Here is a 16834-nt window from a genome sequence, read left to right as displayed (position 1 = left end):
CTCCTCCTACGAATCCCTCCAGCCTGCCGCATTGACACCTACATAAAGGTCTGAAAAGCTCACTCCCGAAAATGTATGTTAATATCTTACCAGCTTCAAAGTAGTTCCTATTTTATGTGTGTTTTGCATTTTCCTATCTTCCATCATCACATGTGCTAGAGCATCATCTTTTGCTCCCTGAACAATCTCAGCATTTTTGACCATATATGTATGAGTTTATATCTAGACTCCCTATTCTGTTTGTTTATCCTTATGCTAATACTACACTATTTTAATTATAGTAGCTTTATAATAAATCTTGAAATTATGTAGGGTATGTTCTTTTCCAAAATGGTTTTAGCTAACTTAGATCTTTTGTATTTATATATAAATTTTAGAATCAGTTTGATTATTTCTTTGTAAAAAGACTACATTAAGTCTATAGAGCAACTTGGAGATAACTTCATAATATTGTTTCTCCATTTATTTTAGTTTTCTCTAGTTTATCTCAGCAATGTTTTATAATTTCTAGTCCTCAGCACTTACATATATTTTATCAAATGTATCACAAAGTATTCATGTTTGTTGATGCTACTCTAAATGGTATTTTTAAAATGTTCAATCTCTAATTTTTCCTTGCTAGTATATAGAAAAACAATTGACTTTTGTATATTAATATTGTACTCTGTTTCCTTGCTAAACAAATTTGCAAGCTCTAGTAGCTTTTTAAATCGATTCCTTAAGGTATTCAATGTACACAAACAGGTCAGCTGTGAATGAAGAGTTGTATTTCTTTCTATCCAATCTACACAGTCTTTATTTCTTTCCCTTGCCTAATTCCACCAACTAGTATTTCTAGTTTATTTTTGAATAGAATTAGTGAGAGTGGAAAAACCTTCCTGTGCCCAAACATAAGAGTAAATTTTATAATTTCACCATTACATAAAATATTAGCAGTAGCTTATCCAGTTTAGAAAGTTACTTGTTATTCCTAGTGTTTACTGTTTAGGTCTATGATCCCTTCTGAACTAATTTTCTGTTTGATTAAGGTAAAAGTTGAGGTTATTTACCTATTGTTTCATATGGATATCTACTTGTTCCAAAAGGATTTGTTCTAAAAGCATCCCTTTCTCCACTGGCATTTTTGTTGAAATTAATTAACCATGTATGAGTGTATCTATTTCTTGATATTCTGTTACATTAATCTATGTTTCTATACTTACACCAATACCATACCAATGTGATAAAGTATGTTTAGAGTAAATCTCTGAATCAGGTAGTACATGTGTTCCAACTTTTTTTTTCTCTTTGAAAGTCATTTGGGCTTTTCCAGGTCCTCTGCATTTTCATAAAATATATAAAATCACTTGTCAATTGCTACAAAAATAATAAATATTTTTCTGCAGTATTAATTTAGATTGTGTTAAATCTAGATTGATTTATTAATGATGACATTTGGAAAAGTCCATTTAATAAAAAAATTATCATGCCTTCTTATAATCATTATCATACTTCACATAATGTATATAACAAATAAAACATATACAACAAAAGAGCCTATAGTCATTGGTATAAAATATTATGATCCATCAAATGACAGTGAGGTGTTTCTAGAATTTGGATCAGATGATGACTCAAGGGTTTGTTTGCTGGCCTTAGAAATTATGTGGATAATTGAGGACATACACACACACACACAATTTGGAAATGTAACATAAAATATCGTCTTTTAGAGCAATCTAATAAGGAAAGATACATTCATATCAAATTAAACAAACTAAAAGATTAGGCCAGCAGAAGAAGTCATCACTTTCATAGGGAAAAAATAAGCATGTATAGATGACAAGGGATAAGTAAGAGGAATATTGCAATTGTAGTTCTCATTATAATGTGGGAGCTGTAGGCAAGAAGTATTTCATAGAAACAATGAGCTTCCTGGATTACATACTATGAGTTAACTTTGTCATAGCACAATAGTTTAAAAATCCTAATTCAAACTCATAGTCTTTTGATAGTGCTGAAAATTCATTTGGTGGGAGTATGGATAAATTGACTTTCAATTAATGAAATTACTATAACAATTCCTTTATAAATACTTAAGAGATTTAAGTGTATCCTAGCATTTTTGCTTATTTGGTACTGCTTATAATTTTGCACTTATCCATTATTAATACATGGAACGCATGAGTCAGAAAACACCCATACTCATTAAAGTTAGAGGTAACGTACATAGGCAAGGTTCCAAATTTTATTCTACTGGTAAGTTTGAAACTTTGCTTTTGCCATTTTTCTTTTCTTTTGTAATTGTAATTGGACTTACCTCAGTAGGAAAATGTTTTAAACTTGACTGCAGTTTCCATATTCTCTTAATTTTTCTTTGCATTTTATTTGATATATTTTTCTCAAAAAACATAGTAATGGTTTAAATGTAAATAATTAAATATACCATTCATTCTTGTTAAACATGTTTGGGAATTAAAAATGACTGTGCCCATTGGCTCCTCTTTTCTGTTAGTGGCTGGTGTAGGAATCAGGCTCTGCATGACTATGCAGATTGAGACTGGGAAATGTGAAAGGCCAACAGAAGAAATAGGAGTTAGCAAAGAACATTAATTGTTTTTAATGACGTGCTCTGTTTAGGTTAGAGTGGGCCTAAATTACAGTTTGTCATTTTTATAAGAGTAAAGCAGTTCACTGATATCACATTAGATTATTTTATTTATATTACAGGGCTCCTTACTAGTTGGTAACCCCTGAATGTCGTCTGGCTCATCTATTTCCGTATCACACTCTAACATGGCCAAGAGTTCAAACTGAGTTGCCCCTACCTACCTTTCCATACAGAAAAGACTTAACACCACATATCTCATTGATTCCAGGTCTTTTACCCCAAAGTCTATAAGGCTATTTCTTAAAAATTCCCTGACTCATTGGTTAAAATATCTATGAATTGAGTCAACTATGCTAGAGACAGGACTGTGGGTTGGAACAAGGCTTTAATTCTGAAATTGGGGACTTCCCTGGTTGTCTAGTGGTTGAGACTCCACACTTCTACTACAGGGGGCACAAGTTTGATCCCTGGTTGGGGAAGATCCCATATGCTATGCCGTGTGGCAAAAAAAAAAAAAAAAAAAAAAAAATTCTGAAGTTTAAGAGGCTGGGAGCAGAAAGGTATAAGCACCCTTTACATCGTTGCACAATTCCTTTACCTTCCAGAAGTAACTGGCTACTTGATCAAGAGCCTTGAACCTGGTGCGACATAAAGGAGGTTTAGTAGCTCAAACAGGTGGCTTTGGAGCCTCTAACCTTGTCAGAGAACTTGAGGGAAACATGTCTGGAGCTTTAGCATAGATATACAGGTATCCAGTTGCTGACTATGTGTAATGCAGGTATTCTCTTGAAAGAGAGATCATTTTGGTGATCCTCTGCTAAAGCATTAACAAGAAAGAGTCTCTGATATACATCTACTCTTTAATTTAGCATAAAAGAACCTCTTTTATTGCCCCTTTTCATTAGTACTGGTACATAAACTTCAATGTAATATAAGGTTGCCTTTAAGTAGGCATGAACTTTTCACTGTTTCATATATTTTTCATTTTAACACTGTCTTCTTCGCATTCATTCTAACAGTAGTACAGGCCTCTTGAACTTAGGTCTGCATGTTGCCGAACATTGTGTAAAAACCTAGTTTATATACAGACGAGAGCAGCAAGATTCTCACACACATGTTTCTTTTCTGGATGTGAAAAATAACTAATTGTCCATTAAACACTCTCAGTGTCCATTACTCCTGGCATGTGATTGTACTGAACAACTCTGTATTTTTCTGCTTATTGTTTTATCAATTCTCACGGGTGGGTAGGGTTGAAATACAATTTATGTGCAGCTATACTTTATCACTTTTTCACCATTATGAGATTAAAAGGTCAATACCATTCTAAAGGTCATAACTGACAGGTTATTTGCAATATTTTTATAGATTTACAAGAAGAAAAATTAATTTGTTGCATCTGTTCACACTAGAAAAGCTGTTTTTGGAAAAGTCTTTCCTGTAGTAAAGATTCATAGTTCTGCTGTTTTAGGTATGGCCTATAGTTTCAATAATATTGTGGGGCTTGGAATGTAAGTGTAACTAAAGGCACAAATTCTGTGCCTCAGATAATCATAGGATTATAAAATAGTTTCTACTTTGCCCTCAATTTTATCTTACCTACCTGTCTGATAAGCATCATGTTTTAGCCTTGGTTTCCTAGAAATCAGGACATGAGGAAAATCTTACATATTCAATTATTGTTGGAGGAGTGGTAATCAACTGAAAGCAAAAGTGTAGAAAAAGAGGGATAGGAAATAAAATGTCATGTTTTATCAAACTGAACATAGTTTCAAAAAAAAGTACGATTGCTCAGTTATGGAACATCTCCATGAGATTACACAGCACCACATAGAGCAGTTCCTTGAAGGAAGAAAGGAAAGACATTTCTGTTAGTTGCTTTCCACCTCCTGTCTCTTGTAATCAAAATCTTTGTGAGGCATTAATTCACCTAAACTGGGCCACTAGGAAGGCAGGAATTTTCAGTTGGACATGAGTCCAGCTCAGGTGGACTGGATGCTGGAGCTGCTGGAGCTCATGCCTTGGAGGGCACACAGGTGGTCATGTCTAATATCCATCCCTGGTCCTTTGGCACCCTGGGACAACTTACGGTGTTCAGAGATGAGAGGCAGTCACTGGAGCCAGGATTTTAAAATCATTGCCTTCACTCTGGAAGTGAGGGAAATGAATGAGACCCAAGTAACTATGAGTGGTGTATTGACTCGGTCTCTAACAGTTTACCCTTCATGCCAATTAAATAGCATACACTCTTATGATATACAAATCTGTTACTAGTAAAAGAGGCCCTGAATTCTATCTCAAGAAAGAAGGAGCAACTACAATCCCTCAGAGTAGAGGTCAATGTCAATATCCTTCAATATAGTCCTTGATGTTACAGGTGATCCTAGAATCAAAGTTGATATTTATCTTATACTTCCTTTACCATTCATTCTAGATTTCAGTCACCTTTGGACAACATTTTTATTCTCACTCATTTGTCTGATGGAGTGATGAGAATTTCATCTCTTGAGGCATAAGACTGTTGATAAGAATTTTCCTACTTCTACCACTCAGTTTTCAAACCTTTAACTTTCACCAGACCCTGTTAAGTCTCTTGCTCTGTAGTTCACTAGGACCTAGACCATTTTGATGTTCCAGAAAACAACATGCTGATTCACTATATTAGTGATATACTCATTAGACCAGGGAAGCAGTAAGTAGCATGTGGTCTTATCTACTAAGACACAGGCAAACCAGAGGGTGAGAGATAAAGTTTCAAAGATTCATCCATCTGCAGTTATTTGTGACGTTTTTGTGAGTCTAGGGCTCTGTGACATTAGAGGAAATTCTCCTAATTTATAATACTTGTTACACTTTGAACTTCCAGCCTATAAAAAATGAGGTGTGGTTTTTAGTGGACCACTTGAATTTTAGAGGGCTTGTGGTTACTGTTCTGGTGTTTTTATGTGGTATTTTAGAAGATAACTTGATTTGAGTGAAGCATAGAGAGGGTGCTACATGATATTGCAGCCTACCACTTAGGTATATAATCCAGCAGATCTGATGGTAATAAATATATCTGAGGTAGGTAAGGATGCTAGGCAGAGTTTTAAGGGATTCTCTACAACCAGAAGTTGTATAGATAGAGAGAGGTGGAAAAGACAAAGGCCTGGTTGAAAGTTTGGCATGGTGTAGCGCCACTATGGAAAATTAACTACTATCTCATTGCAGTGCCCCCTCTCTCCCTGGGATGACCAGGGTTTTGGTGATGGGAAATATTCCGAATAGGCAAAGATACAAGCAATACACTTAGTTATCCAATATGTATGTCTGATGTGTGGAAATACTCTAAATTCTGTGCTGTGGTAGAGAACTCTGCCATGAGGTCGATGGCCTGAAAAGAATAATGCAAGAAGCTTAGGGCTAAGGAGTTCTAGGGAAAATACATATGGATTATTTAGAACACTTTAGTAAGGGCTGGGTTGGAGACTACAGAAAGAGTAAATCATGATTATTCTCCCTACCATGGGAAAGAGGAAGCCATGGAGATGGATGGTTATTCTTACTGATTCAAGCAGCCAGCATTATAGTAGAGAAAGATAGAATCTTCCATTCTAAGCAATTCTGAATATTAAATTTGCTCTGGATATAGATTTGGGCTCTCCTGTTCTCAATTCACACTTTTTTCCAAGAACTAAGTAAACTATACCACCTATACACTGAAGACCCCCAAATTCAGTATTTGGGATCATTGGAAAGGCGGCCATATTTTCATAGAAGATAGTGATGGAGCAGACAAGGATGTAGGAGGACTGTGAAAAAAATGTACAAACTTGGAGGCCAGTCAAGAAATGTGAGTATTTTAAAAAGGAAAAAGAGTTCAACTGTATTGAATGTTGTTGCTAGATCAAATAAATTTAGATATCAGATCTTAACAAAGCAAAGTCATTTGAAGTGTTAGGTGCAAAGCACACATAGAGGTTGGTTAAAAAGTGAGTAGGTATGTAGGTGAAGGCATCCTGAATCCACTAAGAATTTTACAAACAATTTTCCATTTTCTAGCAATTTTTTTTTTACATTTTACACATTGACATCAAGCATAATTTTGCCATATCTTAAATGATGACTGCTAATCTACTTCTTTTTTGTTTTACTAAAACCATTTACCCTTTTATCTCCTTCACTCCTTACTTCACTGACTTTTGATCTAAAAAAATAAAAGTGAATATATCATGAGGCTTGACCTATTGCCATTTTCCTACTCTATTAATCTCTCTACTTTCTTATCCTGTCACTATAGATCCACTGACTAACCAAAAAAAAAAAAAAAAATGCAAGTAACTAATTAAGATAGTGTGTCTATCATTTTACCTCTTATTATTTCTTTGTATCTTCATAGTAATCCTATAGGAATATCATTTCTTTTACTCTCATTTTACAGATGAATAACCTGACACTCAAAGTCACAAAATACGGAAGTGGTAGAAGTGGGTTTGAAACCCATTCATTCTGATTCGATACTTGTTTTTTGATCACAGCTCTCTATTAAACCCTCACCAATCATTTGAACTACCCTTCTGTTCAAATTCCTCATACCTTAAAGCTTCCCATGAATTAGCTATTGAAAGATGTCATTAATATAGAGTAACCTCTATGTCACTTCTATCCTCTTTCTCAGCTCTTGACCTTGCCTTGTACTTCACTAGAATTATTAGGGTCAGAAGACACAAGATAGGTATTTTCTTTGTCAATCACATAGTATTTTTTATTCAGAAACTCAACTACATGCTTCCTTTTCCTCAGTTCCAAAGGCTGGGTGCTCATTTCTTTTGCAAGGTTATATCAACTGTCTCTGCATTGGATTCTATCTTCTTCCATCTGTTTCAGTACTGAAATATTGCCCTATATTTAGGACTTTCTCTCTTCTACATTTTTAGTTCTCTTATCAGTTGCTCTTTTCTCTGTATGTATAAAAATACTTAAGTATTTCCCATAGTGGTTAAAAAATAAATCAACAACAACAACAAAAATATTCTCAAACCTGTGTACTCCTGTAACTATTTATTGAAATAAAGAAATATCTAAAGCTGCCTAGTAAATGTAGTCATAATCAATGCCAAGATATATCCAAAGTGAAATTATTAGACCTTTTGAATAAAGAAAGAGTCTTAGCATACTCAAGACAAAATAATAATAATAATTTATTGAACTACTATGTGTGTGTACCCAGTTTATTCCTTATCATTCCATTGTGTGACTGTAGCAAAATCTGTATATTCATTCTATTACTGATGGACATTAGGGTTGTTTCCATTTTTTGGCTACATTATATGTAGTGTTGATACCAATAGTTTTGTTCAAAGTTTTAGGTAAATATGTATAGTAATTTCTATAAATAGGTTACTTATCTAACAGTGGAATTGTTGGGTAATATGGAATAATATTGTTCAGTTTTAGTACAATACTGACAGTTTTCCAAAATAGTTGGGTCAATGAACACTAGATGTTCAGTTGTTCCATAAAATTGCCAACACTTGATACTGTTTTTCTTTTCATTTTACCTGTTCTGTTGAGTGTGAAAGATTTCTTAAATTCAGAAACCAGTAAGCATAGAGGAAAAAAATATACAAGTTTACCTACATAAAATAAAGATGTTCTACTTATCAAGAGACACCTTTAAGAGTCTAAAAAGGCAAGCTTCAGCATGGGAAAATATATTTGCAATTCATATATTTGTAAGATACACATAAATATTTACTAAGAAATTGAATAAATTTGAATTTATTCAAATAAATTTCTATGAATAAATCATAGAAAAAAATGAACAAAACACTTGAACAGGGCTTTTACAAACAAAGGTATCCAAATAACCAATACATATATGAAAAGGTGCTTAACTTCCCTAGATGTTGGGGAAAAGGCAAAATAACACTTTATACCAATCAGAATGGCTAATCTGGAATATATTTTCTTTTGTTTCTACTAAGTTTCTGGAGTGATACCAGTTAGTCATATCTTTAACTTTTTGAGTTTGTATTTCCTTGACTCTATGAGTAACGTAAATTTAAAACCCAAATCCTACAAAAGAGCAGAATTACCGTATATGATTTTTCACGAGAGCTTGCCTTGCATTCTCCATCTAGCATTCAGGCCATTTTGGAAGATTTCTGTCATGTAAACACATGTACTTTTTATTTCCTGCTGATTTTTCCATAAAGGTATAACCCTTTCAAAGTCCCAGTTTCATCCAAAATATCGATTCCAGCTGACCATCTTGTGTCAGTACAAAATATTGTCTCCTATTCCCTCTAAGGCTATCCAACCTTGGGATCTGGGATAAATATACCATCATAGGCCTTCAGGGAAGCCTTGGTTTCAGGGGCAGTTTACTTGTCTGACTTTCCACTTATTTTCACTGTCAGCCTCCTACCTCCTGGTTTGGAACTAAAAATGTTAGCAGTTGGATTTGAGTCTGAGCTGAACGTTTCTGCATATCATACAGACTGAAAACATGTCTGAAGATCAAATTGCTGCATGAGAATATGTAGAATGAGGAGAGACTATAAGCTAGAAAAAAAAAATCTACTGGAATGTTCACATTTAAGAGGCAAATGGAGAAAAATTAACAAAGGTGAAAAAGAAAGAGTAGAAGAAATTTAAAGTAGGAAGTTTTCCCAAGATGTTTGTTAATGAAGAAAAGGAGAGAAACAGTATGATAATTCATGTGAGGTTTGCTAATAAGCAGGATTTTGGTTAATTTGATGAGACAAACATGAGCAACTGCTGACGAGGAGGATTCTTTTTGAAGGAGAAATATGGAGGAATTTCTGAAATATGGAGGAATAAATATTCCAAGATTGAGTCATTGTAAAATGTCTCTCTTTAAGGAATGATGTCGGATCTATATGATTGATATCTGACTGACATTTTACAACATTTCCATGTATGGAACAGTATGGATCATTGACCAAATAAGTTGTTCCAACTTTAAACAGAAAGTTTTCTTAGTCCTACCAGTTCATAGAGATCATATTACTCATCTCTACTCCACTGAAGAAAGCCATTGCCAATATTTGCATATCTAAAGGATTATTTGACCATATGCCTCTCTTATAACCCTAAGCTTGCTCTCCTCCAAAAAATGGCAAGATTATTTCTCCAATTAATTAATTGATAAATTTGTCAGCTTCTCTCTTTTTCTTCTCCTTTTGTTCTCTTCAATTCCCAAAACTGTGCCATCTGCTATGCACAAAAAATTTTGCTAATATTAGCTATCTACTACTGGTGGCTACTTATGCATAGCTACTCTCCAAAAATTTCATGCTAAGCCATGCCAAGGATACATTTATATATTTTTTTAATTTGCTTTGCAAGTGTATTCAATATGTCCTTATTGTTAAATAAAGTGGACATTTTTCAACCCTCATTTTCTTTGGACTCTGAAAATTTTTCATATCTATCGCATAACATTTTCATAGTTATATATGTACTTCCAATGCTGCCCATATTACTCAGTTTTGTGTTCTGGATTCTCCTTCCCTAACTGTATTCCAGTGCTGAGGTTGCTCATCTAACCTTGAGACATCTCTTCTTAAGAAAGTCATACATTCCCAGATGTTTAAATGGTGATGATAGTGACGGCAATAATAGCTAACATTCGTGAATATGTATAAAACTCTAGACGTATGACAAGTGTCTTGCATATAATATCTCATTGAATTTCCACAATAATCCTCTAAGATCAATGTCAAGAGGTGCCACTGCAATCCCGCTTTTGCAGGTGAAGAAACTGAGGTATAATCCTTTGATTAGGAAAATTGTTTGTAAATGGTCAAGCTTTTAAACCCAATTTATCTAGTACCTCTGCTTGTCTATAAGCCCATTGTACTCAGATACTTTCTTTATAGCCCAGAAATCTTATTTTTTCTACTTGGTAATATCTTGCAGACAATTGGACAGCTCCACTCAAATCTTACTTGTCCCAAACTTAACTTGTGATATTATTCCATCAAAATCTCTCCTATTCCTGAATCTCTTTCTTAGTAAATGGATTGACATTCCATTAATACAGTTATCGCGCAAGACACCTTTGCCCACCTGTCACAAAGCACCAAAAATTCTTTATTCTCCCTCCTACATTATTTATTTTCTCCATTTCTACTGTCAACTCTTTCCAGCTGCCACTGTCTTTCTGTTAACTGCTGAAATGACCCTTAACTTGTTGATCTGAATTCCTTTTTTTTTTCTTGCTTTCCAATCCAGTATTCAGACTGCAAAGGAAACAGTTTACAGAAACACGAACTCATCCTACTGTTATCACATGTAAGGTATTTCCACAATTTCTCTTTTCTACTTAATAAAACTGCAAACTAAGAATAATTTCAGGTTTTTTTTTTTTCTTGATATGATCTCTTCCTACTCTTTTAAGCTCATTCCATAGCAGTCTCTTCCTCTCTTTATATTCATGTTGAACTTTCTTTTTCAGGAGGCCTGGGCTCTAGAAAGTTTTTCATCTGTTAGGAAAGTCTTTGCTTGCTTCCAAATGCACCTTACCCTGTGTTGTGTTATACCTCCATGTGGTATATTTTCTTGGCATATTTTGACTTTGCTTAGAAGAGAGTAGGAAATTTGCCACGTGTTCAAGACACAACTTGTTTCAGCCCAATCCTAGAAAATGTGCAATTTCCATGCGTATGTAAAGTAGGGAGGAAATACATGGCTAGCCTAAGGTAAATTGGACAAAACAATTACAAAGTAAACTGACAGAAAGAGGGCCGAACACTGATCTCCCCAGTTCTTTGTAGGAGGAGTGTATTTTTCTCTTGACCATATGTTTTCATAGATGTTAATGATGTGCTTTCCCTTGTTCTTCTTCTCTTCATCCTTCACCTCCTCTGTCTTCTCTTTCTTCTCCATTTCTTCTTATTTTCCATTTGAACTAATTTCTTTAAAAAATTCACGACATTTCTCTTCAATATATGTAGAGGAAATCTGAAATTCATTGAGAAAGAATTTAGGGACATTGAAATAGCTCCCACCACTCACACTGGAGGTCTCAATACAAAGAACTTATCTGATATCAATGGATTTTTAATGTTTTGTATGAAAATTAAAAACTTGATTCTCTCCATGCCCTTTTCCCTTTATCTGTCTTCAATTTCTACAGAAGAGTGAATCTATGAAGATTTCGCTTTAGTCTCTGATATTAGTTCCATTTCACTCACATTTGTGTTTGGCTATGCTCATCACTTTACAAATTATTGTCATTAATTAAATTTTATTTCATGTAAAATAATATACAATGATATTTTTATTTCTTTTACTTTAACTTTCCCACCTCCTCTTGCCGTACACTGTAAGATACTCTCTCATTCTACCCATTATGCCAACAATATATTCTTCCAAAGTCTTAATGGAAAAATGTATCATTAAAACACTTTATTACCGTTATGCAAAAAACATTGTAGGACCTTAAGCAACAAGCCACTATACGTAGTCTTCATACTGAATTAAGCTGCATTTTGACAGGAAAAAATAAAAGAAAAAGAATTTCCTTAAGATAGCGAGAGATGTCGTTCCCTTCAGACCTGCTCTACAGTTTTCAGTGGGGAAGGATTTTATTCTCCAGCATGGACTTTGACATTCTTTCTACACCAGCTTTTCAGTTGAGATGATAGTACTAGATGTTTGGGGAAGTAAGTTTACTGATGGGAAATACATTTATATGCAAACCTATGCCTCCCCCCAGCCCCGCCTCATTACATTAAAGAAAATCTCACTAAAAGGGGCTTTTTGGCAAAGAGTAAGGAAAATTCTGGTTTTTGATCATCAAACTTGATATATTGATCAATATTTGAAAAGACAGCTTAAATGATTCAAAATTTGCATATGTTTATACAGGATACGTACCTCACCTTTGGCACTCAAAGTGACAGTTAAGGAGATTAGCAAAGAATAAGTGCTTGGAATGCAGTTAAATGCAGCATAAATGGATCCTTTTCTATAACAGTTTTAATGGTTACTTAACCTACATATGACTCCATTTCTCCTACAGAAAAATAGGGATAATATTGATCATTCGTAAAACTTTTTAATATGTTACCCCATTAATCTCCTATTGTTTTGTATAACCCAGAGAGAGAAGAGCTCTAGACAAAATACAGAGGCTGTGATGCTGGCACTCAATTTTAGATACAGAAACGGATATACCCAAAGGCTTGAGCTATTGCAATTTAAAGCTGTTACAGGAGTTGCAATCTTTCACAACAAGCTGAAACCAAATAACCTGGACTTTTGCCTCACTAAGTTACTTAAAAATATAATACATTAGTATATAAGGACACACCAAAGCAATCAATATTTTATGAAATTGCTGGACTGTAATATGGATTTTGAACAGTATTAATGTTAAATGCATTAACTTTAATGAGGAACTTAGAAATGGTCTCTTAATAACCTTATTGGGATATGACTACTTTTAAATGGCTTTTACTTTGTCCTTGGAATTCATATGATGCATGTGACAGTGGCTTGTTTAGTGTTAACAGAGGATTAGATGAAGGAAATTAATTAAAGCTTCCTAGCAACATTTTCCCCTTGAGCTATTCAGTATGCTAAAGTGGTGTGACAGGGTACCATCCTTTCTCTAAATCTACTCATTAAATAACTCAATTGAGTTTAAACACACATCCTTTTTTTAAAAAATTAGACCATAATTTTTCTCCTTGTCTTTCTAACCTGACCCCTTCGAGCCGCTGCCACCTCTGTGATTTGTAATTACCTTTTAGCTTCTAATAATAGGATGGTCACAAAGTGTGTCCATGTGTTTCAGAGTCCACCAATTCACTTCTTGAGACCTGTCTTCAATTGAGATGACAAATTTAAATAGGTTAGGGACATTTGTTTAACTAATCCCCTGGACAAATAAGTATCTAGAATGATTTCCTATATTAGATGAAATACAAGTCTATAAATCTTTTTAAACACTGCTCATGCCGCACTTGAATACTTGGAATAATAATCATTTTTCAATTTTATGTTTTAGAAATAAATAGATCTATTTCGGCTTTAAATTCTCACGAATTGTGATTTTCTCTGTTTTTAAGACATTGTTATAAATGTATTAATTCTTAGCTATTAAAAACTATTACTTATAATACAAAATAAAAATAATATTTACCAGTATTTATTGTTTGTGGATTTTTTTTTGTGTGTGTGTGGATTTTTTGATGATAGCTATTTTGACTGGTGTGAGGTAATATCTCATTGTATCGATAGTTTTGATCTGCATTTCTCTAATAATTAGCAATGTTGAATATCTTTTCATGTGCCTCTTGGCCATCTGTATATCTTCTTTGGGGAAATATCTATTTAGGTCTTCTGTGCATTTTTTGTTTGGGTTGTTTGTTTTGATGATATTAAACCACATGAGTTGCTTGTAAATTTTGCAGACTAATCCCTTGTTGGTCACATCATTTGCAAATATTTTCTCCCATTCTGTGGGTTGTCTTTTCATTTTGTTTATGGTTTCCTTTGCTGTGCAAAAACTTTTGAATTTAATTAGGTCCCATTTCTTTATTTTTGTTTTTATTTCCATTACTCTGGGAGACGGATCGAAAAAGATATTGCTGCAATTTATGTCAGAGAGTGTTCTGCCTATGTTTTCCTTTAAGAGTTTTATAGTTTATGGTCTCACATTTAGGTCTTTAATCTATTTTGACCTTATTTTTGTGTATGGCATTAAAGAATGTTCTAATTTCATTTTTTTACATGTAGCTGTCCAGTTTTCCTAGCACCATTTATTGAAGACACTGTCTTTCCCCCATTGTATAGTCTTGCCTCCTTTGTCGTAGATTAATTGACCATAGGTGTGTGGGTTTATTTCTGGGCTTTCTATCCTATTCCATTGTCCTATATTTCTATTTTTGTGCCAGTACCATACTGTTTTGATGACTATAGATTTGTAGTATAATCTGAAGTCAGGGAGCCTGATTCCTCCAGCACCGTTTTTCTTTCTCTAGATTGCTTTGGCTATTCAGGGTCTTTTGTGTCTCCATACAAATTTTAAAATCCACAAACAATAAATGCTGGAGAGGGTGTGGAGAGAAGGGAACCCTCCTACACTTTTGGTGGGAATGTGAATTGGTACAGCCACTATGGAAAGCAGTATGAAGTTTCCTTAAAAAACTAAAAATAGAGCTACCATATGATCTTGCAATCTCACTCCTGGGCATACATCCAGAGAAGAACATGGTCTGAAAGGATATATGCACCCTAATGTTCATTGCAGCACTGTTTGCAATAGCCAAGACATGGAAACAACCTAAATGTCCATCGACAGAGGAATGGATAAAGAAGATGTTGTACGTATATACAATGGAATATTACTCAGCCATTAAAAAGAATGAAATCATGCCATTTGCAACAACATGGATGGACCTAGAGATTGTCATACTGAGTGAAGTAAGTCAGACAGAGAAAGAGAAATATTGTATTATATACCTTATATGCGAAATCTAAAAACAAATGAGACAAATGAACTTATTTACAAAATAGAAACAGACTCACAGACTTAGAGAACAAACTTATGGCTACCAGGGGGAAGGGTGGGGGGAAGGAATGGTTAGGGAGTGTGGGATTGACATGTACACACTGCTGTATTTAAAATGGATAACCAACAAGGACCTACTGTATAGCACAGGGAAATCTGCTCAATATTATGTAACAACCTAAAAGGGAAAAGAATTTGAAAAAGAATAGATACATGTATATGTATAACTGAACCACTTTGCTGTACACCTGAAACTAACACAACATTGTTAATCAACTATACTCCAGGGAATTCTCTCATGGCCCAGTGGTTAGGGCTCTGCACTTTCACTGACTAGGGCCTGGGTTCAATCCCTTGTCAGGGAACTAAAATCCCACAAGCCGCATGGTGTGGCAAAAAAACAAAACAAAACAAAAAACTATACTCCAATATTAAATGAAAAGTTAAAAAAAAATATTCACAAAGGAAAACTTTATCTTCTTGGAAAAAAGGGAACATTTGACTATAACAATGACATATGAAAAGTAAAGTAGAATATAATATATCTTTTGAGTTGTATTAAATTTGATGTTTTCAGGTAAACAAGTACAAAATCCAGAGTTCCTTATTTTCTAATCTCGGTCAAATAAAAAGCTCAAGCTTTAAAATGTTATGATACCTCCTCTTTTGATGTCAGGGATGAAGATAAAAAGCTATCCCTCTAAAATTAGGGTTAGACTGTGCAGTCTTTCTTCTTTTTCTCATCAAGATATTATTCTTCTACACACAATTTCGATGAGGAAAACCAACCTGGATAAAGGAACATGACTTCTGTTTAAAATAATTATTTAGGAAATCAGAAATAGATGGTCAATAGCATGGTTGAATTAATAACACTCTGTTCAAAATAGAAATAAAATGTGTTCACACAGATAAATATAACTGTATTTTAAATATCAATATTATAATTAAACATGTATACTCTATGTGCACACAGGCATATGTGCACTTTCATACACACACACACACACACACACAAGGACTGTTTATCCAAATTGTTAACGTACTTTGCTGATTGCATTGTGGTAATAACTCTGAGAAAGCCAGTGTTATTATTCCTCATTAAATTGGACTATATCATCTGAAAGTAAAAAACATAAAGCTGATCACATTGACAAATTTTACTAATTTAAAAACATTGATACACCAATATAAAAAGCCACTGTTTATATGGTTAGCACATTTGTTAATCCATTATTTTAATCATTATAGGATTGACAGTTTCATTCTTCTGCAAGCCAGACACATTCGATTTTTGAATCAACCCTTCTAATAACTCAGATGTCTAAGATTAAACATTTAAAATAAGTTACAATGCAAATTTGACCAAGTGAAATGCATTTGGTGTGTTTCAGGATCATAACAATTAAGAGATGATAGCTATTGTTCTAAAATAAAATTCTATGAATGTAATATTTAATGAGATTCAGAAATATTATAACACATTCACGTAAAATTTTACTCCATCATTAGTGAGAAGCATAGTAATTCAACTGTCTTAAAGCATGTACATAACATTTTATTGCAGAAAGGATCAGAAACTTTTAAATTCTCACTGTGCATTGTAATGAAAGTTGTATTTACCTAACTAAAAATGTGAACTGCAAAATTGCAAGATTTCCTGTAGGAAAATATAATACCAGTTTCTTTGTGGAGTTTTTGATACATTGGTAAAG

Source organism: Delphinapterus leucas, unplaced genomic scaffold (genome assembly GCF_059928025.1).
Source record: "Delphinapterus leucas isolate spDelLeu-1000000601 "Yukka" unplaced genomic scaffold, BTC_Dleu_Yukka2 spDelLeu_asBTCV2_sq57, whole genome shotgun sequence".
NCBI classification, from domain to species: domain Eukaryota; kingdom Metazoa; phylum Chordata; class Mammalia; order Artiodactyla; family Monodontidae; genus Delphinapterus; species Delphinapterus leucas.
This window is presented reverse-complemented; position numbering follows the sequence as displayed.